Source organism: Hyperolius riggenbachi, chromosome 4 (assembly GCF_040937935.1).
Source record: "Hyperolius riggenbachi isolate aHypRig1 chromosome 4, aHypRig1.pri, whole genome shotgun sequence".
Lineage (NCBI taxonomy): Eukaryota > Metazoa > Chordata > Amphibia > Anura > Hyperoliidae > Hyperolius > Hyperolius riggenbachi.
The window spans coordinates 172,100,542-172,125,890 of record NC_090649.1 but is presented as its reverse complement, the minus strand read 5'-3'; the positions used below and the strand labels follow the sequence as shown (position 1 = coordinate 172,125,890).

At 45.9% G+C, this 25,349-nt stretch overlaps 2 protein-coding genes across 2 annotated transcripts in view; one reads left to right on the top strand and one right to left on the bottom strand.

Moving 5' to 3' along the window:
* Positions 1–20,752, bottom strand: part of SERPINI1 (serpin family I member 1) — a 135,377-nt gene extending 114,625 nt beyond the window's left edge. The window contains exon 1 of the mRNA XM_068279288.1: positions 20,647–20,752. The gene's annotated coding sequence lies outside the window, so the exon portion shown is untranslated. The remainder of the gene's footprint in view (positions 1–20,646) is intronic.
* A 251-nt stretch (positions 20,753–21,003) lies between these two features.
* The window catches only part of PDCD10 (programmed cell death 10), a 65,291-nt gene continuing 60,945 nt past the window's right edge, over positions 21,004–25,349 (top strand). Inside the window, exon 1 of the mRNA XM_068280958.1 lies at positions 21,004–21,161. The gene's annotated coding sequence lies outside the window, so the exon portion shown is untranslated. The remainder of the gene's footprint in view (positions 21,162–25,349) is intronic.

The window sequence follows — 25,349 nt, the reverse complement described above, 5'->3', positions numbered from 1 at the left end:
TGCCGTGCCCAGTGCCCACTGCTCGCTCGCTCGCTGGCATATGAGCATCTCATTACACAGTGTGACATCCTTGTGTGCCCACTGCATCCTTCAGTGACCTAGTTGTATATCCAGTGCCCACTGCATCCTTCAGTGACCTTGTACTGTGGCCACTGCATCCTTCAGTGACCTAGTTGTATATCCAGTGGCCACTGCTGTGCCCACTGCATCCTTCAGTGACCTTGTACTGTGGCCACTGCATCCTTCAGTGACCTAGTTGTATATCCAGTGCCCATTGCATCCTTCAGTGACCTTGTACTGTCCCCACTGCATCCTTCAGTGACCTTGTACTGTGCCCACTGCATCCTTCAGTGACCTTGTACTGTGCCCACTGCATCCTTCAGTGACCTAGTTGTATATCCAGTGCCCACTGCTGTGCCCACTGCATCCTTCAGTGACCTTGTACTGTGGCCACTGCATCCTTCAGTGACCTTGTACTGTGCCCACTGCATCCTTCAGTGACCTAGTTGTATATCCAGTGCCCACTGCTGTGCCCACTGCATCCTTCAGTGACCTTGTACTGTGGCCACTGCATCCTTCAGTGACCTAGTTGTATATCCAGTGCCCACTGCTGTGCCCACTGCATCCTTCAGTGACCTTGTACTGTGGCCACTGCATCCTTCAGTGACCTTGTACTGTGCCCACTGCATCCTTAAGTGACCTTGTACTGTGTCCACTGCATCCTTCAGTGACCTAGTTGTATATCCAGTGCCCACTGCTGTGCCCACTGCATCCTTAAGTGACCTTGTACTGTGGCCACTGCATCCTTCAGTGACCTAGTTGAATATCCAGTGCCCACTGCATCCTTCAGTGACCTTGTACTGTGGCCACTGCATCCTTCAGTGACCTTGTACTGTGCCCACTGCATCCAGTGATTCATTACTAGCAACATGTCTGGCAGGGTTTCGCGGGGTGAGAGGAAAGGGAGTTCAATTGCCTCAGCCACTTCTGGGACTGCTCCACGTCCAGGGAGAGGACGCCCAGCTGTACGTGGTCGTGATGCAGCAGAAAAGGGGGCAGCAAAGCCTGGGCCGAGTCAGCGGACGCCATTGTCCAAATATTTTAAAGTTTCTGGTCCCCGTGTGGTGGTTGAGCAAATGGAACCTGACGTACTCATGGACATCATGACTTTCTCCCAGACCTCTACTGTGAGCACCACCCCAAGCAGTAGCAGCAGCAGCCAACATCCCACGCTTGTTGTGACATCCACCCCAGCACCCACTGGTCAGCAGCCCTCCCAGGATGACAGCGTTCTGTCCCTCAGTCCGGCATCTGGGAACCTGCTGATGCAAGAAGCTCAGGACTTACTGGGGACTGATGTGGCAGAGATTGAGATCAGGCCACAATCACAAGCGTTGTTGAGTTCTGGTGATGAAGAAGAGGGGTCTGTGTCTGGGGATGTAGGGACAGAAGAGGAGGCGGGGGAGTCAGAGGAAGAGCTGGATTATGATGATGCTGCTGATGATGACGACGTTGTGGACCCTAACTATGTGCAGCCTGCTGAGTCCGTGGAAGAATGGTCAGAGCAGGATGACGAGTCACCTCGGCCTAGGCAAGGATATCGCCATATGTCAGGCAGGGGCAGGGGCATCGGCAGCAGTGGGCGTGGAGGAAGTAGACAGGACACTGCTTCAGCCGGCACCACCACCATGCAACCCCCGGCAACTACTACCACACATTGCTCCGCTGCACCCTCTGCTAGTGGGGGCCGCAGTAAATTAAAGTCACCAGTGTGGGATTGTTTTGAGGAATGTACTGATGACAAAAGGTATGCGGTGTGCAGGTTATGCAGCAAAAGATTGAGCCGTGGGAAAAGTCTGAGCAAGATGGGTACCTCATCCCTCCAGGGCCACCTGAGAAGCCGCTACTGCCGCGAGTATGCGGACTTTAAGAGGAAGCAGGCACTGCTGGCAGGGGTTCCTGAGAGCAGAAGGCCCACCAGCGCAGCAGCATCCTCCCTCCCTCAGGGTCGTGAATCCCCCACAGCAGCAGCAGTAGTAGCACGCAAGCGCTCTTCCACCTCGGCTGCTCAGGACACAGACATTGAGGCTGGCAGCCAGTGTTCGTCTCTCTCCTCTGTCTCCCCTGCATCCCAGCGTCGTCAGACCCTGCTGAGCGACACCTTTCAGGGTCTGACCAAGCCTCTGCCTCCAAGCCACAGGCGGATCCGCAAACTAAATGGCTTGCTGGCCCGGGCCATGGCATCACAGCTGCTTCCCTACTCCCTGGTGCAGGAGGGGAGCGCCATGCGGACGCTGCTCCAATTTGGCATCCCCGAGTGGCAAGTCCCCAGTCGCCACTATTTCAGCAGGAGCGCGATCCCAGCACTCCACAAGTTTGCGGAGGAAAACGTGGCCCGTTCCCTGGACTACTCTGTGGGCAAGCGGGTCCACGTGACCATGGACTCGTGGAGTAGCAGATTTGGGACAGGTCGCTACCTGTCCTTTACGGCCCACTGGGTGACACTGATGGAAGGGAGGGAGGACAAGAGCGTATCAGCCCAGCTAGTGGTGCCACCACGCGGGATCAGGGGGGATGCAGAAGGGTCCAGTCACGACACTCCCTCAGCACCCGGAAAGCAAGCCCGCCTCGGCAGCAGCAGCGCCAAGCCTCGGCACTGCCAAGCCCTTTTAACATTGGTGACCCTGGGGAAGGAGAGGCTTACGGCCACCAACGTCCTGGCCGCCCTCAGGAAGCAGGAGCGGAGGTGGCTGACCCCCAGAGGCCTGGAAGTGGGGTATGTGGCAGCCGATAACGGGGCCAACCTGGTGGCAGCAGTGCAGCAGGGAAACCTCCAGCACATCCCCTGCTTGGCCCACGTGCTCAATCTTGTAGTGCAGCGCTTCTTGCGCACCTACCAGGGGATGAGCGAGCTGCTGCAGGATGCCCGGGCGGTGGTACGCTTTTTCCGCCTGTCAGCCACTGCCTCTGCACTCTTGTCCACCTTACAGCAGCAGTATGGAAGGCCACAACACCGGCTGATCATCGACATGCCAGTTCGCTGGAATTCGACTCTGGCCATGTTGGAGCGGCTGTGTCAGCACAGGCTGGCTCTTAGGGCCTACATGCTAGACCCAAGTGTCCCCAGCAACCAGCAAGTCCCCATGATTACTGCCACTCAGTGGACACTGATGCAGCAAGTATGCCTGGTGCAGAGTCCCTTCCTGGAGGCAACCAAGATGGTCAGTGAGGAGCGGGCCTCTGTGTGCCAGTGGGTGCCCTTGGTTTGTCTACTGGAGCAGGCAATGGACAATTTAATTGAGCGTGGGGATGAAGCCCTGAGGCAGTTGGAAGAACAGGAGCAGATGGCAGCACAGTCCAGCTCAGAGGAGGGCTCACAGCAGGTAGTGGAAGAGTTGGAGGTCCCTAACCTGAATGAGGAGGAGGAGCAGAGTGCAGCAGGCGTTGTACGTGGATGGCGGTTTGAGGAGGACAACGACATGGCACAGGAAGAGGACAGGCATGCGTTATGGGACAATGGCGAGGACGAGGAAGATCTTGCTGGCAGGGCCCACTTGTTTCCCATGGCTGTGCACATGTTGCGCTGCCTTCGCAGGGACCCCCGGGTGATCCAGATGCGTTCAAGTGAGGACATCTGGATTACCTTGATCCCCGTCTGAAGGGGAAGCTGGGAGACTTAATGACGCCATCCACCACCGAGCAACGCACAAGGGAGTTGAAGGAGGCCCTTGTGCGAAGACTACTGGAAGCATTCCCCCAGCCTTCCACCCCCACTGTAACTGCTCTGCCAAGCCAGCAAGAGGTGCCTGCCATTGCCACTAGCAGCACAACAACAACCACCAGCAGCAGCAGCAGCAACTGGCGCCCCGGAGACCTGAAGAGCCTAAGCAAGAGCCTGTATGCAGTGCAGCAGCCCAGAACAGAGGTGCCCGCCACAGCATCCACCACCAACCAGCACAAGCAACGACTGACCACCATGGTGTCTGACTATATGGGGTCATCCAGCTGGCTCAATAACACCGACAGCCCCGTGGACCCCTTGGAGTACTGGGTCAAGAGACTGGACATCTGGAGCGAGCTTTCCCAGTACGCCCTGGAACTCCTATCCTGCCCTCCTTCCAGTGTCCTCTCAGAGAGATGCTTTAGTGCGGCCGGTGGCGTGGTCACAGAGAAGCGCTCTCGGCTCTCCCACGCCTCTGTGGACAAACTCACCTTCCTGAAAATCAACCAGGCTTGGGTGGAAGGTGAGTTCCTGGCCCCTATTGTCGGACACAGGGGGACATGAAGTGGCTGCTGCATGTGCTGTTAACTATGCCTGCCTTTATAAAGACATTTACTACCTGCCTAGTGCCTACCTTGGTTAATTTTTTGGTGTTATGGTACTACTACCAGTAAGTTGCCATGGTCCTCCTTCTGAGCTGCTGAACTGACCGCCCGCTTTGTCCTCCTGACTCAGTCGCTACTACACTCTGCGTTCACACTGCCCGGGTCGCCGGGTGCATTTAATTTTTTGGCCAGCACTATGACGCTGTGCTACTACTACTGTGCTGCTGCTGCTGAACTGACCGCCCGCTTTGTCCTCCTGACTCAGTCGCTACTACACTCTGCGTTCACACTGCCCGGGTCGCCGGGTGCATTTAATTTTTTGGCCAGCACTATGACGCTGTGCTACTACTACTGTGCTGCTGCTGCTGAACTGACCGCCCGCTTTGTCCTCCTGACTCAGTCGCTACTACACTCTGCGTTCACACTGCCCGGGTCGCCGGGTGCATTTAATTTTTTGGCCAGCACTATGAGGCTGTGCTGCTACTACTACCACCAGTATGTTGCCGTGGTCCTTCTGTGCTGCTGAACTGACCGCCCGCATAGTCCTCCTCCTGACTCAGTCGCTACCACCACTGCACTCTGCGTTCACACTGCCCGTGTCCACTGACAACTCTGCTGTGATGTCATTGCTAATTGCTGCAAAAAAAACAAAAAAAAAAAATTACAAAAACCTCTCTGGAGCCTTTTTGCCGTCAGCCACTCATCCTCCTCCAGCGGTACCTTCGCCGCCAAGTGCCATTGGAACTCGCCTTCACCTCTTTGACTGCTTAACGCATATATCCCTTTTTAAAACCACTTATTACCAATTAATAGCCCCATTTAAAGTGTTGATTTCACTTTAACATCCATTTTCTCTAGAAAAATTTTTTGGGGGGGAATTTTTTATGTTGAAGTTATGTTGCCCCTTATCACCTCGATAATCCATGCTATTTGGGGGACTGTAGCATGTATGGGGGCTTTGTTATTAACGTTAAAAGAAAATCCGCCTCCGGGCGTGAATCCGCGCGTGATTACGCCATTCACGGGAAAAAATCCGCGTGGTTGCGTGGACGCGGACGAAAATCCGCATGCGGCGGGGCCGAATGCGGATTTTTTTTTGCAACCACGCGGATTTCCGAATTCGTGGATGAGGCACATCCAAGCATCCCTGCTGGGAATCCACACTTAGCCAGATTCTGTTGATAGCTTAAAGTACTAATTGCATTGTATTATCTGTTATGACCTGCTTCCTTTGACTACTCTCCTGCTTGTTGATTCTGTACCTCTGCCCATCTGATTCCGGTTGCCGACTCTGCCTGAACTTAACTCTGAATCAGCCTTCTGTCTTTGTACTTTATCTGTCCGTACATTGCCTACTCTGCTTGTCTGACCTTCCTGTCCTCACCAGTGGGCCTAGCCACTGGTGAGGGATCTGTAGTAGCCTTCACCTACTCCTCAGGTGAAGCTCAGCTGCAGCACTGTCTGTAACACCTGCCCCTCAGGTGTCCGCTACCTGCAGTATAGTCTTAATCGCCTGCTCCTCAGGTGATCATCTTTTGCAGCACAGTCAGTGGTCCCTGCTCCTCAGGTGTCCACTGGCTGCAGTAGTCTGAATCACCTGCTCCTCAGGTGATCATTGGCTGCAGTACTGTCTGAGTCACCCGCTCCTTGGGAGATGATCTCTTCCTCATTACTGTTGCACCAAACACTATCTCACATTGGTTGTCCTGTGTCTGGCTATTATTGGTGATTCTGCAGTTCACCACATAATCAGGTATAGCATAAGTATTATTGGTGATACTGCAGATCACCAATAATCAGAAAATCTGTTTTTGCTGACACCAATCGTTACAGAAACACATTGTTTCAATTACCGGGGGCTTCTGCAAGCCCCCAGCAGCTGTCCTGTCCCGCGCCGAGTCTCCGTTCCCCCGCCGCCGCTCGGTCCCGTACCTTGACTTGTAAGTCGATGCCAGCGAGGCTCTGGCCAAGCGTATCCTTTTTTCGTGCTCCCATCTGCAATAGCGGCGAATGCGAAGAAAGGATACCTGTGGCCAGAGCCGCGCAGGCGTAGTGGCCCGGCCGCAAAACCAAAAGTAGCTGGCCACAAGAACGGAGGCTCGTCGAGGAGCGGTGCGGGACAGGATGGCTGCTGGGGGCTTGGGGAAGCCCCAGGTAAATGAAACAATGGGTTTCATTTGTATCTACAGTTCTGCTTTAAGGAGCTGTGTAAACAACGCAGGAAAGCTTTGTCTTTAACTAGGAGGCAGAAAACTTTCTCACATTACAAAACAATCTGATAATTTATCCTTTAAAGTGGTAATGTCATCAAGAAGCTTCAATGAAGTGTTAATATTCTTTCAAGTGACATATCAGTCTTATTATGTTTGATACTTGTTTTTTGCTGTGTTTAAAGTTTTAGAGCAAAAATTGTATTTTGCGTTTCATACCACTTTTTTAAAAAGGTACCCATACATATATATTCAGGGCTGTGGAGTCGGTACAAAAATCTTCCGACTCCAAGGTTTATGAAACCACAACTCCGACTCTGGGTACCCAAAATGGCTCTCGACTGACTCCTTAGTCTAATACTTAACAGGGCTGTGGATTTTGTACAAAAATCATCTGACTCAGACTACTCAGTTTATGAAATCAACGACTCCGACTCCAGGTGCCCAAAATTCCCAACTCATCGACTCAACTCCAACTCCGACTCCACAGCCCTGTATATATTTCCAGAAGATTTAACCATGAGATAGATTCAGGTCAGATGCCTAGTGTGCCACACACAAGGAACAGATTTCCAATAGATTTCAGTAAAGTGTTGCACTATTTGATCCAATGCAACGCTATGGGCCGTAGATCTGCTGCCAGCAGCCCATCAATTTACTTGATCGGTCGACCTACACCAGCAATAAATATACAAAGTCAGTGCAGGTCTATAATAATACAGCTTTCGCCATTTTCTGATATACAGGATCCTTGAACGAAAAAGGTAAAGAAGCAAGGCTTACCAGATTCCAACAACCCACATTATAAGGTTGTAAACGAATTTGATAGATGATCCGCAGAACTCTCAGATGGTGCTTCACCAGCGGTGTCACACGCCACAGATTCCTCCGGCATGCAGTAGATAACCTGAGGTCACAAAGACTCGCCAGAGGGGAGTCCAATAGGATAGTAGCATGAAAGAGATATACGGCACATCTAAGTGTAAACCGTCTTTATTACATAGCATATCAAACAATTAGTAAAAGGAAAAAGAAAACTCACATACGGGGCCCGTGCACTGGGAACCCCAAAAAAGTAGCGCGCATAAAATGGTCAATAGAAGACCTCAGATGTAATGGTGCCGCCTATCGCCTTCCATGTGACATCGCTGGTGAAACAACACCATCTGAAAGTTCTGCGGACCATCTATCAAATTAGTTTACAACCTTATAATGTGGGTTGTTGGAATCTGGTAAGCCTTGCTTCTTTTCCTTTTTGTTCAAGGATCCTGTATATCAGAAAATGGCGAAAGCTGTATTATTATAGACCTGCGCTGACTTTCTATATTTATTGCTTGTGTGGACTTTTGGACATTGTCCTTCTCGGCTGCAGTCGCCTTCTACCTTGGCGCTGACACATTGTTTAATTTTGGTCGACCTACACCAATCAAGTAAAACGATCGCATTCAGACAGAAATAGATTGATCGGTCAGTCGATCATGTTGCCTGCTGCATCAATTTCTAGCCAATTCAATCAGAACGGTCAAATCAGCCATATATCGATGGGAAAAAAAAAAATCAAGTGCATGGGTACCTTTAGTGAGGTCTTTAAGCATGTAATCATGTGCAGCAAGCATTCTACTTTTATTCTCAGCCTCTGATTGGGCGAATCAACATCATAACGCTTTGCTGCACATTTTGTTGCACACCTGCTTCAGCAGCCCACCTGCATTGTTGTTAAATCAGTTGAGATAATAAAAATCAGTAGTGTCAATATGCAAACGTGTGGCAACCATAAAAGCCGCAAGACTTTTCAAAGCACTAGCGTAATGAAACCCTATGGGCCCGTTCTTACTTGGGCGATTTGCGCTAATCACCGCAAATCGCCCAAAAACATGAAACGCAAACGCATCGCCTGCACCATTTTCAGGCGATTTCCCAGCAATTGCGTTTCAGTGCTATAGAAGCGCTAGACGCGATCGCGGCAAAATCGCCGCATTGTTCAGTGATTTGTCCGCGTGAAATCGCTGAAAAATCACTCCTGCAAAACGCCGGAAAAAATCTCCGGTGTTTTGTGTTTCTAAGTGTGAATGGGGCCTTTTAATAACATACAGTAATTTACCCAAACAACTAAAAACCTCCATGGAACCTTTCAAATCCATAACATTTCTGTTAGGTTTTATTCACTGCGATTTTGTTTATTTTAGCTATATTTGAGCTCTGTATTTTTCCCGTTGTTGTCGCCGCCCCTGCTATAATACAATGTTGTTACTGCGGCCTTAATGTCTTCTACCACAATCCCAAGTTGCACATCTGTCCCTACAGTTTATCTGACAATATAAATTTTATACTTGAAAATATCTCAAGGTTGTTATTTTGTCCTTTCATTCTCGGACTATAGATCACCACCAGTTCTTTGCATCTCCAATACATGCGTTCTACTGTACTATCTACATCATTGATATTATATTGTAACTTGTTCAGCTGTAGGTGTATTGGCCAAGGTTTATTTTTAAAACCAGTAAACAAAGTTGATGGAAAAACTGTAACAGCTGATAACTTCTTAAGACGACAAAATACTAAAACTGTACATGTAATGAAAGATGTTGGCAGTATATTAAAAGAATAATGAACTCTGTTGTTCTGATTACAGTACTCCACTCGTGAGATGAATATGGAAGCTATAAGGGCCCATTCACACTAGTCAGTGAGATAAAATGCATGAATAAAAACTCATGTATGGGTTTGTGAGTTTCCACGAGTCCCGGCAAGTTGAAATGCCCTGCACAGCAGCTCACTGTTGTAGTGTGAATGATAAAATGAAAAAAAAAAAGTCTATGGACTTTCATGTTCCCATGTAAACAGCACTGCAACTCACTCAGTGGGAATGAGTCCTTAGGGACCTTTTCCATGGGCAGTTGATAGGTAGTAAAAAGACTGTCAAACCCTCACAACTGCTTGCTGCTGCCTGGTAACTACTCACTCACTCCTGCTTGGTAACTGATCACTGAGCGCTAGGTTCAGTTGCATGTGGAAAAGGGCTCTTAGGCCTCTTTTCCACGGACAGTTGATAAGCATTTAAATGCCTTTCAAACTCACAACTGCTTGTTGCTGCCTGGTAACTGCTCACTGCTGCCTGGTAACTGCTCAATGCTGCCTGGCAACTGCTTGCTGAGCACACAGTTCAACTGTCCGTGGAAAAGAGGCCTTAGTGTGAATGAGCTCTAATAGAAAATGCAGATTTCCTACCTGTAGTAATGACATGGTGTTTATAATATTTTCTATATCTTTCAACTAGCACAAGTATGCAGATACAATGTTTATGGGAATTTGATGATCATTACAGTTGGACAACTAGTATTTTCATTTGAAAATGATCACAGTTGAGCGCTCACAAAATTCAGGTTGAATTTGTTGGCCACCCAGCGCCGACCACCAAGTCTTGCTAACATTGTGTATCTGCTACATTGTGTATCTGCTTTGCAGGGCAACACGCTGCTCTAAACAAAAACAAAACAAAAAACAAACAAACAAAAAAAAGATACCGTAAGTGAAATGACTCACTAAGGCCTCTTTTCCATGGACTGCTGAACTGTGTGCTCAGCAAGCAGTTACCAGGCAGCAGTGAGCAGTTGTGAGAGTTTGAGAGGCATTTTACTGCCTATCAACAGTCGGTGGAAAAGAGGCCTAACATTTGCCTTTGCTGATCGTAGTGATATTGCACTATAACTATAATAGGCATTAGATGCTGAGCTCCCTTGAGGGACAGCTAGTGACATGAATTAATCAGCGGAAAACACAAGTGCCATGTAAATGCATTAAAATCATACTGTAGGTAATGACACTGGACACTGCATAAAAAGCAATGCCTGACATTCCAACTAGCATGGTGCATTGCAGTGTGAAGCAATGTTGCGTTTGATAGCTCTGCCCCATTCTGCGTAATGGGAATGGGATTAGTGGTACAATCTACACCACTGCAAACACACAACCACCTGCACAGACAAAAAAATAAAAATCACAGATATAAATCATATAAAGTTCTTAAATTATCATCAAAATACAAATAGTGCAGCTGACCGACATTTATAATCATTACATTATCTAGCTCAAATCATCTAAAGAACTAGATAACATTAAAAACCCAAGGGACACAACCACAGTGGAACTCCCAAGAAAAAGAAAAAAAAAAAAAAAAAAAAAGAAAAAAAGTAGAAAAAGTGCTGACTGGAACTTTTTTTTAAAAAAAGAAATAAAAAGCAGGAGACATCATGTCAGGCAAGTTATTTCCTAATTCAAGATTATTAAATTTCCATTTCAGTTAGCAGTCAATTTTTCAGGTCTAAAATAGCCTGTAAGCTGAAACAGCAGTTTTTTTTCTTTAAACCATATTGTCACTACTTTTTCCAGTTCTCGTTAAAAAGTGGCAATACAGGATTCAAGCAAAAAAATAAGCCTTTTTATTTTTTTTTTTTTTATGAAAACGTATAAAGAAGAAAAAAAAAAAAACAAAAAGTATGGTATGGTTACTTTAATAGAGGGTTCAATAAAAAATATCTCCAGTTCAGTTAAATTTGATGGCTGACTAGTATAGATAGCTTGCTTTAAATAATCCCATAGATTTTTGAAGATATTCAAGTCAGGACACTGTGATGACCATTCTAGAACTTTGTACTTCTCCCTCTGCATTGATGCCTTTGTAGATTTTGAACTGTGTTTTGGGTATTTTCGGACGATAAAACGCTCGACCATAAGACGCACCTAGGTTTAGAGCAGTGTTCGCCAACCCTGTCCTCAAGGCCCACTCAGGCCTGGAACCCACTGAAATCAGCAAACGCAAAACGCAACCGCTAGCGTTTTGTCTGAGCGGTTTGCAAGCGGATTCATGCGCGTTTTTGGTCGTGTTTTGCAACATTGTATTTTTTTGCCCAGCGGGTGCGTAGCGTTTTGATCCTGATTGGTCCTGTGAATTATTTTTCATTTTGTTACAGTGTGCTGAACCGCAAAACGCTAGCAAAACCGCTCAGTTTAGGTTTTGCTGAGCGTTTCTGCTAGCGTTTCAATACTTTACATTGAACATTGAAGCGCTAACGCTCCCAAAATGCTGCAGGTCCTGCGTTTGCGTTTCTGGGAAACGCAAACGCTCCTGTGGAAGTTGCCCCATCCATTAACATCAGCTGAGCGTTTTGGCAAAACCCTAGCGTATCGCAGCGCTGCCAAAATGCTCAAAAAAACGCTCTTGTGGGTTCCAGCCCTAACAGTTCATGCTTTGTGGAAATCTACAGAGGAAGTTAATCAGCTCTGCTGAGGCACTAATTACCTCACCTGTGCATGTTTGTGGTTTTCTGCAAAACATGTACTGTTGGTGAGCCTTGAGGACAGGATATATATATATATTATACTAAACATTGTGCAACAATGGTAAAGGGGCATCTTGTGGATTACTTCCCCTTTGTATCTCATGCCCCCTTGTACCTAGTGTCTCCCTGTGTCAGACCTCTGTCATCTTTGTGTCTTCCTTTATGCCCTTTGTGTCCTCCTCTGCATGGGCACGGTACAGCAAGTCCCTGACATTGCAGCAGGTGGGAGGTTCGTATTGGCCAACGTTCACAAGTCAGGAACTCCCTGACTCCCCGACTCCCCATTTGGATTATAGGGATAAAATAGAAGGGATGGTCCGCCAAAACAACTTTATTGCTGGATGCATCAAAAATCCACATACATCACATAACTGACATGTTTTGGACATTCTAATCCTTAGTCATAGCTGGTCAATAACACTAAAAACACATACGGTATATAGGCAGAGGTGCCACCCACTGTCAAGCCCACAAAGGGGCAGAGACAGATTCTGTCAGAAAACATGGGGTGGATTTACATGAATAGAATGCATAACAACTGGCAACAACAAACTCCAGACAAGTCTTACACAATAATATGAATAAATAGGTAAGACTATACAGTATTAAAAACGTCCATAAGATGTTATTACAGATGTGTGCAAACATGGAGCAAAAAAATGTAATAGAGAGAAAATGGGTATAAATAGAGATACAAAACCAATAAATACCTATTTGCTAATATACATTGGGTAATTGTCTTGTTGGAATATCCATCCCCCAGTGTAACTTCAACTTTGTGACTGATGCTTGAATATTCTCCAACAAAATGTGTTCATATTGGGTTGTATCAGACCCTTGACTTTAGTAAGGGCCTTGGGCCCTAAACTAGCCAACCAGCAACCTCCTCTAAAACTGCCAGTAGTAGCAGGTGTTTTTCTTTTTCTTCTTCAACCATGCAAAGCACTTTATGTTATGACCATATAACTACATTTTCATATCATCAACCTAAAGAGTCTAAAGCACTTTGTTCCAAATGAATCTGGCTTGTCTGAGGGCTGAAACCCACTAGCAGCCTTTTGTAACTGCTAGTGAGTTGGAAAAAAAAAAAAAAAAAACAACTCTTGCTAATGCAATGCTGGGGGGGGGGGGGAGGGGGCGCCCCTAGTGGGGGCCCTCTGACCTCTCCTTTGTCGCATACCCATCCCCTGCATTCACTTACTGGTCAGGGTGGTTGTGGCTGACTTTGCAGGCTCTGCTCAGCAGGGCTGTGGAGTCAGTAAAATAAAAATCTTCCGTCTCCTCAGTTTATGAAACCACGACCCAAAATGACTCTGACTCCTTAGTCTAATACTTAACAGGTCTTTGGATTTTGTACAAAATCACCAGACTCCGACTCCTCAGTTTATGAAATCAACAACTCCAACTCGACTCTTGGTGCCCAAAACTGCTCCGACTCCTCGACTCCGACTCCACAGCCCTGCTGCTCAGCGACGTTCATCCTTGCTTGTGGGTCCGGGAGCACTCCGCGCAGGTGCACTATGTCACAACTATGTAGGAGTTGAGGATGAGGAGAGCAAAATACACATGCCCGTTTCCCCCATTTTTTGTTGCTCTAAGGTATACTTTAACAGCAACTGTGCCAGTGGCCTTCCATTTCATTTTAACATTCCTTACAGTTGAAACTGACAATTTAAACCTATGAGATAGCTTTTTGTAGCCTTCCCCACTATACCATGATAATCAAACAATCGTTTTTTTAGATTTTTGGAGAGTTGCTTTGAGGATCCCATCCTGTCACCCTTCACAGAAGGGTCAAAGAGAACCACATCTTCCAATTGGTCACCTTACATGCCCTTTCTCCTAAAGTGAACCAGAGATACAAAAAAATAATAAATAGTAATATTATTATTATTATTATTAGTATTACTATCTGGGACTTCCTCCAGCCCCATGCGCCTGGATCGCTCCCACGCCGCCATCCTCCACTGCCCGCAGCTACGAGAACCAGGTCCCCGCACTGCCCTCAGTCGGAGCCAGTCTAGAGTAAGAGAAGTGCGCTGTTTGCGTTTCTATCCAACAGCCGCTGGAAAGATACGTAGAGGGCGCACTTGTCGTGAGTAGGCTGGCCCCGATGACGTCAGTGAAGGGACCTGGTGCTCGTAGCTGCAGGCAGCGGAGGACGGTGGCATGGGAGTGATCCGTGCGGATGGGGTTCGAGGAAGACCAGGTATGTATAATTTTTTTTTCTTTATTGCAGTCATCTCTGGTTCCTTTTAACAATTTGGTGTACTAAATAATCATTATTGAGCAGTTACACACATTTTAATCAGCAAAATTAAAGGGTACCCACATTTCTTTGCACAGCCAGTTTTTTAAGTTTTATTTAATCTCATACAACTAAATATTGCTTCACTAAAAATCGTTGTTTGGAAAGCACCAGGGTACACAGATGTTCCTAGGAATTGAATGACATACCACTGTTATCTTTGATTTTTGACAGAGTAAATTATTATGCTAGCTGAGAGGGGTAACCAAACCTTTGTTATCTGACTGTTAGGCCATAGGGTTAGAGGTGTATGCATGTAGTTCATTGGCATTTATAACAAGACATAAAAACTATTATTATTATGCCTGGGAATCTGTTTTAAAGCACATTAATGAACATTTACATTTTGCTTTCTCCTGTCGTACTTTAAGCACCAGTGCTGCAGCCACAAGCAGTGTTCTCCCCAGGCTCTTTTAGCCGGGTGCTCCTCCCGGCTAGTTTTGGTGAGCACCCGGCTGTCATCGGCTCAACTCCACCTCTGCTGTAAGCAGAAATGTGCAGAGAAGCAACGGCCCTGCATTTTTTCATCTCCCCCCACCCGGCTACTTTTTTATGCCACCCGGCTGGAAAAAAATTCTGGGGAGAACACTGCACAAGGATGTGCTCTATGGGCAATAGCAGTGTTAAGGTGCCTTGCCCAAGGTCTCTGGCTTACAGTACAGGAAGAGCCAAGATTCAAACCCTATTCAACCACTGCTAGCTATGAAAGCTAGCTATTTAGGATTTTAAAATTATTTGCAACTAAGTGATGTAACTAGGGGATATTTCTATTTAGCGCTCGAGTTCTCCTTTACAGTGGACCCAAATTAAAAATACAAGATTTCAGAAATAAAATCTATTTTCTAAATTATAATAATAGATAGCAGCCTTTTTTTCAGCTGCATGATGACAAATATAAAATATTTTACTTTTTTTTGAGGAAACCCTCCCTTCCTTTCATATTGCCGGGACGAATCCGGCAAACTGGTGTTGTAGGTGGTGTCCAGCAATGGAGAAATTGCTAATGGCTGCCACCTGTATAACCCTAATTATGAAAAGAGAAGGGTGAAAAGCATGCACTGAATTGCTCATAGGCTTGAAGAAGTGTTTATTTATCTTTGTATGTGTCAGAGTGGTGCAACGAAATAGTTTGAATTAAAAAATAGTTTGGTTTGGGTCCGCTTTAAGGCTCTGACTGATGCTGGCAATGCATTGACTGGCACTTGTACGCTTTTTCTTTTGATTTCTTTGAAAATCAAGTTCTTAAAGCGGGATTGTCACCATAAAAATCAAGTTTCAACAGCAACTGGTCTGAGTGTATTAAGTGATTAGCATCTATAAAGATGCTAATCCTGCATTCAAAACGTTCAAACCTTTTTCTGCTGTTATGGTTTGGAGTTATCACATACCTTAGAAGCACTGGCCTTTTAATAGCCATTGCCATTCAGTTGCATGCTGGGGATTCTTTTTATCTATAATATATTCCTCCTCTTCCCTTTATTTCCCTGCCTAGCTGAAACATGATCCTCTGCTCAGTTGTGTTTACAAGCAAGGCTGAGGTAACTCAGTGATTGGAGGAGAAAAAAAAAAGTTAAGGGAAGAAATTACATCAGTATTTAGCCTCAAACTATGGGCAAAAGACATGGTTCCCACCAGACACAGTACTCTCTTCATTTACTATATCAAATTCACTGAAATTAAAACGTGGACAGTACAATACAGTATGTGTGTTATGTAAGTAGATAAAGTATTTATCTACTTACATATGTAGAGAATATATATGAAAATCTAATCAGGTAAGTAGAGAATACCCTTACCTGTAATAAAGGTAGAAGACCACTGGTATAAAATTGTAATTATTTATTAAATGAGATTAGCACCTTAACAACGTGTTTCACGACAAAGTCGCTTCCTCAGGTCATGTAAAGTGCTTAATAGCTGTGATAGATAGTCCGGGCGCCCGGACTATCTATCACAGCCAGTGGTCTTCTACCTTTATTACAGGTAAGGGTATTCTCTACTTACCTGATTAGATTTTCATATATATTAGCTACTAATAGTGGATTCACATACGTTCTATGGGGGCCTCCTTCCACTGTACTCTACTAACTGTGACCCTAGCATTCCTGCCAGGGGCAACGCCGCTACATTCTCGTAGGACGTTTTTTTCCAGGAGCAGCGACCAATAAAGGCCGAGTGGAGACGGTCCTTCTCCACATGCATTAAAGGTGGTTGTTCTACTCAGGCAACCCACACTTGTGAGTATAATACCTTTCGTCTATATATTGACCATCCTGATTGACGATAATACACGATATCGGGCTCCTGGTGTCCCTGTGTTTTTTGTCGTCTTCTACTAGCTTATACTTACATATGTGTTCTTTTTTCCATGGTATAATATGGCTAACACCAAAGTGCCTGTGAAAATTTGAAGCCAAGTCTGTGCCAAGGTTGTTGTGTGAACTGCCTCCTGTGAGCAACAGCGGAGTCGCCGCCGCGCAGGGCAGCGTGGCGGCGGCCTCCGCGTCCCAGCCGGCGGTTCCCGTAACTCACACGGAGCCGCCGGCGCAGAGCAGGGCAGGCGCCGCCGCGGCTGACAGGATGGCGGTGGGTCCCGCTGCTCAGCCAGCGGGCTTCCATGTGCGGGCGTGCATGGATCAGGGACCTGGCCTCTCAAGGAGTCAGAGGCAGAGGGTCCTGCGCACGCGCGCGAGGCGGCAGGAGCTTTATTCCCTAAGGAGGCAGGTCAGTTGATCCGACGATCAGCTGACCTAAGTCAGCCAATCACTTGCTAACCTTTGCTCCAGCCCCCTGGGCGGGCTGGTGGAACTGGGCTTCAGCATTTAAGCCCACAGTGTTCAATTGCTCACTGTCTGCTGTCGTGAATACACTGTTGTGTTAGCGCTCAGACCTTAGTGCAGTGCCCTGGTGTTGATACTAAGGATTTCACACCTTAGCTTAGGAATATTATTGTATATTGATCTGTGTTTGACTCTGGCTATCCCTGACTACTCTATCTCTTGCTGATCTTGTACCTTTGCCTATCTGATCCTTGTTGCCAACCTCTGCCCGTTTACCGATTACTCTTCTGTCTTCCGCTCCTGTACTGCTGCCGTCATCTCTGTTGCCGAACCCTTGCCTGTCTGACCCTTCTCCCTTCAGTGGATCGTCTCCCACTGGAGGGTTATCTCTGAGGCTTGCCTCTCCGAGACAACTGCCCCAAGCAGACGATTACTGCTAGGGGTCGAGATTCCTCACTCGGCCTGGTTAGAGGATCTCACTCACGGGGTTCCCATTCAGAGGTAACCACACCTCTGAGGAAATACCGTGAGGTGGATATTTTCACACTTCTGTGATTTTACTGTCATTATTGTGTTAATTTTGCCGTCGTGCCCAGAGGTTAGCAATATATCTTTATTATCGGTGATTCTGCAGATCACCAATAATCGGGTATATATCTGTATTCTTGGTGATACTGCAGATCACCAATAATCAGATTCTCTCTGTGTGCTAACATCTACCATGACACCTCCATGGACAATGGAGTTTACATTGTCCCAGTATTTTGCTAGAGCTGTAAAGTACCACTAATTGTTTTGCAGTCATTTAGGGCAGTGTTCCTCAACCCTGTCCTCAAGGCCCACCAACAGTGCATATTTTGTGGAAATCCACAGAGGTAAATAATCAGCTCTACTGAGACACTAATTACCCCACCTGTGATTGTGTGTGGTTTCCTGCAAAACATGCACTGTTGGTGGGCCTTGAGGACAGGGTTGGGGAACTATGATTTAGGGGGCACTGACCAGTGATTTAAATCCCTGTTGGATTCAATGGAAAATACCAGTCAGCCAAAATGAAAATCCTAGTAGGCACTAGTCCAACAGCAGTCAGCACCTGCTAAAAGCACCAGTGGCAGTGAGCAACACCAGCATTTTTCAGGTGTGCTGTACACACAGGTAAGACTTGTAGGTAATGTAACAGGAATCAATTGCAGCACGTTGACCATAAAAAGGACTAACCCCAGTACAGTTAACATAATGGAGGGAATAACTGAAAGAGATAGATTGCAAAGAGCATTACAGTTTGACTGCACTTATTCTAACACCTAATTACACCATTTTTTTAAAAAAATGGGATGTTCTCTACAGGACTGCATGATAAGCAAAGTTAACTCCTACTCACTACATTTTACATTAAGGAAATAACCTCTGCGAGTCACTCAATTGGGTTTACTATGAAATTGCATAAAAGTTTGTCTGGAAAAACAAGTATTCTGTAACTGGAAGGCCTGCTTTTGTGAACTTTCACAACTGACACAATCAATAACAATTCAGCTCAGTGCACACGGTTTACCTTCACTGAGACGGACACATCATCTGTGGCTGTACTTTTATAAATCTACAAACATGAGTGAATGAAAAACAAATCCAATATGTGTTAATGAAAAACAGTTTAAGCAATCCATAACTATTGACCAACCTAAGCACAACAAAAAGGCATGCTGTGAATGATCTTTCACACGCAGCAAACGCATCTAGCTAGATGACCAATCCTATTAAAGACACGTCAAATTCAACTATTCAAAGTTTTGGGCTTCATTCACGGATTATTAGTTGCAATGCTACATTTACAGATATGGAAACAGGAATATTGCAGGTCACTTAATACCAGGGAAAATGTGATTTGCAATATTTATTTCTATTTTTTTTGTTTATTAAAAAAATGGTCTAGCTTTCCATCACTCTTGTCCCCCTTATAGAAGTGTTATTTTCCACCAGATCTGTGGTAGGCAATTACATTTTTTCCCCTAGATTGTAAGTTCGCAAGGGCAGGGACCTCCTCCTAGTGTTTCTCTCTAATTTAACATATGCACATGTACCAACTACACATTAATTATGTATGTATTTGTATTTCTACTATTGTCATGACCGTACAGTGTCTTGTATTTCTTATGTATATTTGTTTCTCATTAGTTCTTTTGTACTATGTACAGCGCAACAGAAGATGTTGGTGCTATATAAACTAAAAAGTATAATAATACATTTTAATAAGTACAAAACTTCCGCACTCCTTTCATAGGATAAAATTGAATTTGCATTATTGAAACATCAGTAGAAAAATAGTGCAACGCATGACAGCATGTAAGTTGACGTGTTTCCGACCCTACAATTTGTAGATGCCAGTTCCATTGACAACAGAAAAATTCAATGTTAATGCCAGCAGAACTTTTTTTCCAAATTAAACTTTATTTGGTTTTCTTGAAGACAACAACACAACAATTCAGGAAAAACAGCTCTATGTGATGTGCCAAGTGTAGCATAAGGCATATTTTCGAGATGTGATGCTAAATTTAGCTAAGCAGTTTTCTTTCCCCTCTCTAAACGTAATAAATCATGGCTGTATCAGAATTTTGCTGAACCAGAATTGGAAGACTAATGACTGGTACCAGACAGGTTGACTAAGGTTACGCTCACGTGACAAATCACTTTGGCCCTGATCAATTTCACTTGCCGTTAAGCAAAGATGAAAAAATTCCACCCCCAAAATCAGAATGTATTCTAAACGGTTTATAAACTATACCCAGACATACTCTAGATGATGAAGCAGTAATTGTTGTAACAGAACAGCATAGTCATACAATACTGTATACATTACAAACACAGTACGTGCAACCTAGGCAGAGTTTAGGTTGGGTTTTAGGATACTTGAAATTGTAACAGTAAATCAATTAAAGTTTGAAATAATTAAAATAAACAGAGGTAGCATAAGAAAACATTACAAACATCTGTAAACGTCTACAGAGTGAAATTTTATATAGATAGATCTATCCATCCCATAGATAAGTTAAGTGGCTTACCCCTAAAATTGGCCCAAGACTAGACTAGACAAAAGACTATGGTAGGGTATGGTAGGGTTAGATTGTGAGCTCCTCTAAAGGGACAGTTAGTGGTAATACTATATATAGTCTGTAAAGCACTGTGGAAGATATTGGCACTACATAAATACTAAATAAATAACAATATTCAGTATATGTCAAGGGGTACTTGAGAACACTGTCATTCCATAAAGAAGTACATCATGCTATGTGGATTAAACCTGCAAGTTTGCATATTACCAGCTACCTCTGCTGTTTCCTATATTGGACTTGTCCAGTCCCGATTATTTATATGATGCAATTGTTATTTTGGTCCTCCCAGTCAGCGCTTTGCAAGGCACTGCACGTGTAAGGAAGGATGCTGTGCAGCAGACAGATGCTGGAGATGGTACAGCTCCCTCCCATAGGAGCAGCAGCAGTTCTCTGCTGTCTCCCTGCATGTGACTACCATGGAGAGCAGCAGATCAGAGCCAGAATGAAGGATGCAAGCAGCATACATATATGGCAGACAATGATGACAGGTCGCTGTCCCCCATACACACAGTACAGAACCCCCCTCCCTCCCCAGGCCATTAGCCAGCATCCCATGCACCGTGCAGCAGTACACACCTCAGCTGCCTCTAAAGCTGTGCCGCTACCTCCTCCTCCCTCCAGCTGACTGTAGGCTCAGCCTCTCTGTCTCCCTACTGCTTCTCCCATAGAGCCCACATGTTGCCATCCAACCACCAATCACATGGCGACCGCCTACAGCCCCAGCGCACATTGGCCAGCAGACCTGCTCTATCTCCAGAACTTCCGTTCCCGATTTGACAAGCCGCACGTTTGTTATGACATGCAACAGCCCCGCATAGCCTGCCGGGAATTATAGTCTGAGGCTGCTACGCTTCCGTCTGCAGAAGAAGAGGGGGGACTACATATCCCGGCGTTCCTGCGCTGGTCGCCTCACTGTGTACTAGTCACGCCTCCTCGAAAGGTAAACTCGTCGGACTGATTCCGGGCAACGCCTTATTTCTTCTACAGGACGGCGGACACTTCCTATAGCGGACTTCCGGTGCAAGGGGAAAGCAATAGCGGAGCCGGAACACGAAGCCGGGGGGTCGCCTCGCCCGCTGGCCGGATCACAGGTAGTGCCAGCAGCCCTGTCTCTTCCTGTGTGCTGCTGACTAATGCTAATCCTGCTGCCCGGGCCTGGAGGGGTGCTGCTAATCCTGCTCGGTGCTGGCCGGGCTGTGTGTGGCTCTATACTGGGAGGGGATCAGTCTGCCCGCAGCACTGTAGCCAGTACCTCTGACTGGCATCAGCACAAGCCTGGACTACCTGCAGGTAGCATAACCCTGCCAACCTGGCGCTCGGTTACACACTCAGCCATGCCTAAGTGTTCCTTCTATCTAGCTATGTCACTGCTTAGGTGGTGTTGTAGGAACACTTACTCACTGTCTAGCCAGGAATGAGCAGGCCATTGGCTGACAGTGGTGCCTTGGATCCTCTTAAAAGAGGGGAGGCAGTCAAGTACCAGGAGGTAGTAGTACTGCTTAGATCATGCAGTATTACTTAGCAGTCAGGGCTGCCTTGAAATACACAGGCCTCATGAGTTGAATGAAGAGGAGTTATAGACTGCTGTGTAGAAAGTTGGGTACTAGTATGGTTGAAGTAATCCAGCGAGAAAGTCCATAGGTAAATTCCACCAATGTGATTGGTTGGACAGTGCCTTTTTGAGCTGCAGAGTTTCAGATAGGTTGCAGATCTAATACGCCAACACTATTCAGCCAACTAGACTGCTTTAAAGTTGCAGATGTTGCTATGATTGGAAAGCTGTTCCCTATGGACTTGCTTGCTCACCTAAACCATACTAGGTTTGAAAATTGAAATACAAGTGGTGTACATGTTCAGAGCAGCTAGTCAAAATTATTAAATATATTACAATTTGAAGCATCAGATAGTCTAGATACCCTTGGCCACTTCCTGCTTGCAACAATCTAGTTACAACCACTAGTTTGTAAGAAACACTTTCCACACCACCAACTGAATAGGTTTAGTAAAGGTACATGAATGGAGGTGGTAGCTGAAGGGGATACCCTGCACAAACCCTGGCGCCCAAATGTTCCTGGTGTGTGTACTTTCAGCTTTAGTGTCTCCTTCCCGCTCCCCCATTTCTTACAAAAGAACGGATGTGATCAGATTGCAGGGAACAGGAAGTGGTAGTTGCTCTATGAAGTTTCCCACTGGTTCCCCTCAACTAGACTTGCACCTTAAAACCTGATTTATTTATCTTGGCAATTGTTTCACGTTTGCTCCAGATTTCTTTGTACAGTATTTACTTTGATGAAGCCCGAAGTTGCACATACACCTGGGTAGCCGTGATGTTTTTTTCTACTTAAAGACTAGTGTACATGGGCTTTTGACACTGGATTGTTGGTTAATCAGCTTGTTGCCAGTTTAAGCTCTATTTCCCCTTAACTACTAAACCTGGCACAAAAATGGATTTTAAACGGAATGTTAACTGATTTAAATGCTGGGTTCAAAAACCCGTGTGCTCTAGGGTCTTACAAAGCAAAACATTCAAGTTGAATAGTTATTTAGAGCCAATGTTGGGTTCCTTTTGGACTAATCAAGGTCATTAAAAAGAAAAGTGCTTCAAAAGCAGAGCAGTTGACAGCGCTAGTCAAGCAGGGACTCCGCAGGAAACCTCAAAGGAAAATTCTGCAAGCGTGATTGGGTGGACGGCAGCCTCTCTAATTGCTAGGTTCACAATAGGTTGTAGTAAACTACGCCCATGCATTTGGCCAATCACAACTCTTCGTGCTGTAGAGGGTGCTGTGACTCCCTAAGAGGGTTCCTGCTGAGTTCCCTAAACTAGACTAGTTGATCGTAGGTGTAGAATCTGTTCCCTTCTAACAGCTCATTAATTCTTCCTGGTTGCTTTTCCTCCATTTTTGTTTTTACTAATGTTAAGTCTTATCCTCTATTGCATGCAACAGATAAAACCTGATTGCGATTGCAGCATTTTGTTTTTGTTTTGTTTTATTCTTCACAAATATTGAAATGTCTTCCTGGCCTCTTGAGGGTGGGTGTGCATCTTTCCAATTAAGGAGGCCGGAAGATGGGAAATGTTAGTGGCAAGGTGTATAAAAAGCACCTCTACATTCAAAGGGAAATTCGCAGCCTCACAATGGCAACATTTGAAAACCACTAACCTCAGATTTTGTTTTCTCTACTCACTTGCTATGTGAATGACTATTGCTGGATATCGCTTGAACAAGAACTAAAAGGAATGCCAACAGGGACCCAGGTTTCATAAAGTCCTTGTTCACACTTGTCTAAACCACTGTTGATGCAAAACAGGATTAATTTAAAAAAAAAATAAAAAAAAAATCAGGTAGCCAATTTTACTAAAGCAAACCTGTGAGAACCACATGTGTAAAATGTAAATAGTGACCTTGGTAAAGGGAACAGCCTCCTCCACACATCCAGTCCAACATATGAACGCTGAGAAGTTTGCGACCATGTCCCTGTACGCAAATAGTGCGGTGGCACTGTGCAAGGCGGCTCGAGTCTGTGCAGTAGCAAGGAGCCACTGCTCAGGCTTGCCGGAAAAAGCAGAGGCCATTGGACTCCATGCTAGTGCACAGGCGCAAGTCGTCTGTTCCTGCACAGTGCAGTCACGCGCCATCAACAAGCTCTTGTTGATAGGCTTTGGGGGGGGGGGGGGGGTCCTTAGTGCTGGAACAGTGAGGGGGGCCAGGGAGGCCTCTGGATTATACAGAGGCTTTTCTCAACTTGGGGAAGAACTCATGTGGGGCACTTCTTTTGCTACAGGCACACTTAGACCTAAGGGGACCTAAAGTGTACCCGAAGCAAAGTTTAAAAAAAAAAAATCTTACCTCAGTAGTGGGAAGCCATTTAGTTCAGATCCTCTTATACTGTACTGGGTCCCTCTAAAAAATGTGCTGCAAGACCTTGATGAATATGTTGCTTATGGCCTCACTCACACTGTGTATGAGTGCATCTGCACTAGTCATGCACGCTTAATATGGACCTGAACTTCTTGCACAGGACAGAAGGAAAATGGAGAAATGCACGCTGTATGAATTTAGAAAGTTTAACCTGTCTAATTCTCCCTTATTTGTGCCTAATCACAACTGGAATTTGATCTGTCAGCTGGCTGCCTCAGCAGAGCAGTTAATTTATAAAAACAGGATATTAACCCTATGTCTTCTATGAAAGCAGGAAGTAGACACTGCAGATTTATTGCAGGATTTGTATCAGCTGCAACAAAGAAATGTTTTTCTTTAATGGTTATTATGCTGTTGCTTATCTTTTAGAGCAGAGAGGAAGTTCGGAGTTCAGGTCCACTTGAAAGAGATTCTGTAACAAAAAAAAAAGTCCACTTGGGGGGTACTCTCCTCGGTAGGGGGAAGCCTCAGGGTCCCAAAGAGGCTTCCCCCTCCACGGTAGCTGCAGTTAATCCAGTGCTGGCTCCCCCGAAGTCTCCTGCAATTCACGCTCGACAAGGCTTGCTATATTTACCTTCCCTGGCTCCAGCGGGTGGCGCTGTTTCGGCTCTCAGCACAGAGATAGGTGAAAATAGCCGATCTCCGTCATGTCTGCTCTACTACGTCAGCGCAGGAGACTTGCGCCTGCGCAGTAGAGTGGGCCGTCAGCGATCGGGTATTTCCGCCTGTCTCAGAGCGCAGACCCGATACTGCGCCTGTGCTGGAGCCGGGAAAGTGAATATTTACATCCCCGCTGTTCGGAGGGCTAGAGCGAGACCACCGTTGGACACAGGAGGACGGGGGAAGCCTCGATAGGTGAGTACCCCCCAGGGGAACTTTTTGTTACAGGTTTACTTTAAGGCCCTCGCATGCACAGTAAAACAAAAGATGCTTGTGCATGGCTTCTATTCCTTCATGCACAAGTGCTTCATTTTACTGGGGATATGTGGACCTTCCTTATGTATGCCTAATATGGATACATTCTGACAGGAGCACAGCCACAAGAGGGTCCTGGGCAGCAATGTTGGACTAGTACAAAATTGTCATTGGCCTGTAGGCTGGTGGCAAATGGGAGAACAAGACTCACAGCTGAGTCAAACAGTCAAGCAGAATGACCACCATCACATCAAAGGAAGGTTGGGAGGGCCTCTGTACACTCGCTACATTCACCCTCACAATTTTTTCACATGGCTAAACAGTAGTGTTTTTAGCTTGTGCCTACAAGGCCTTTGGATGCGCTACATCTACTTCATCATGAACTGTTCAACGATCAAACAACTAATTTTTCACAGTGACCAAAACATTTCTGAAACAAAACAC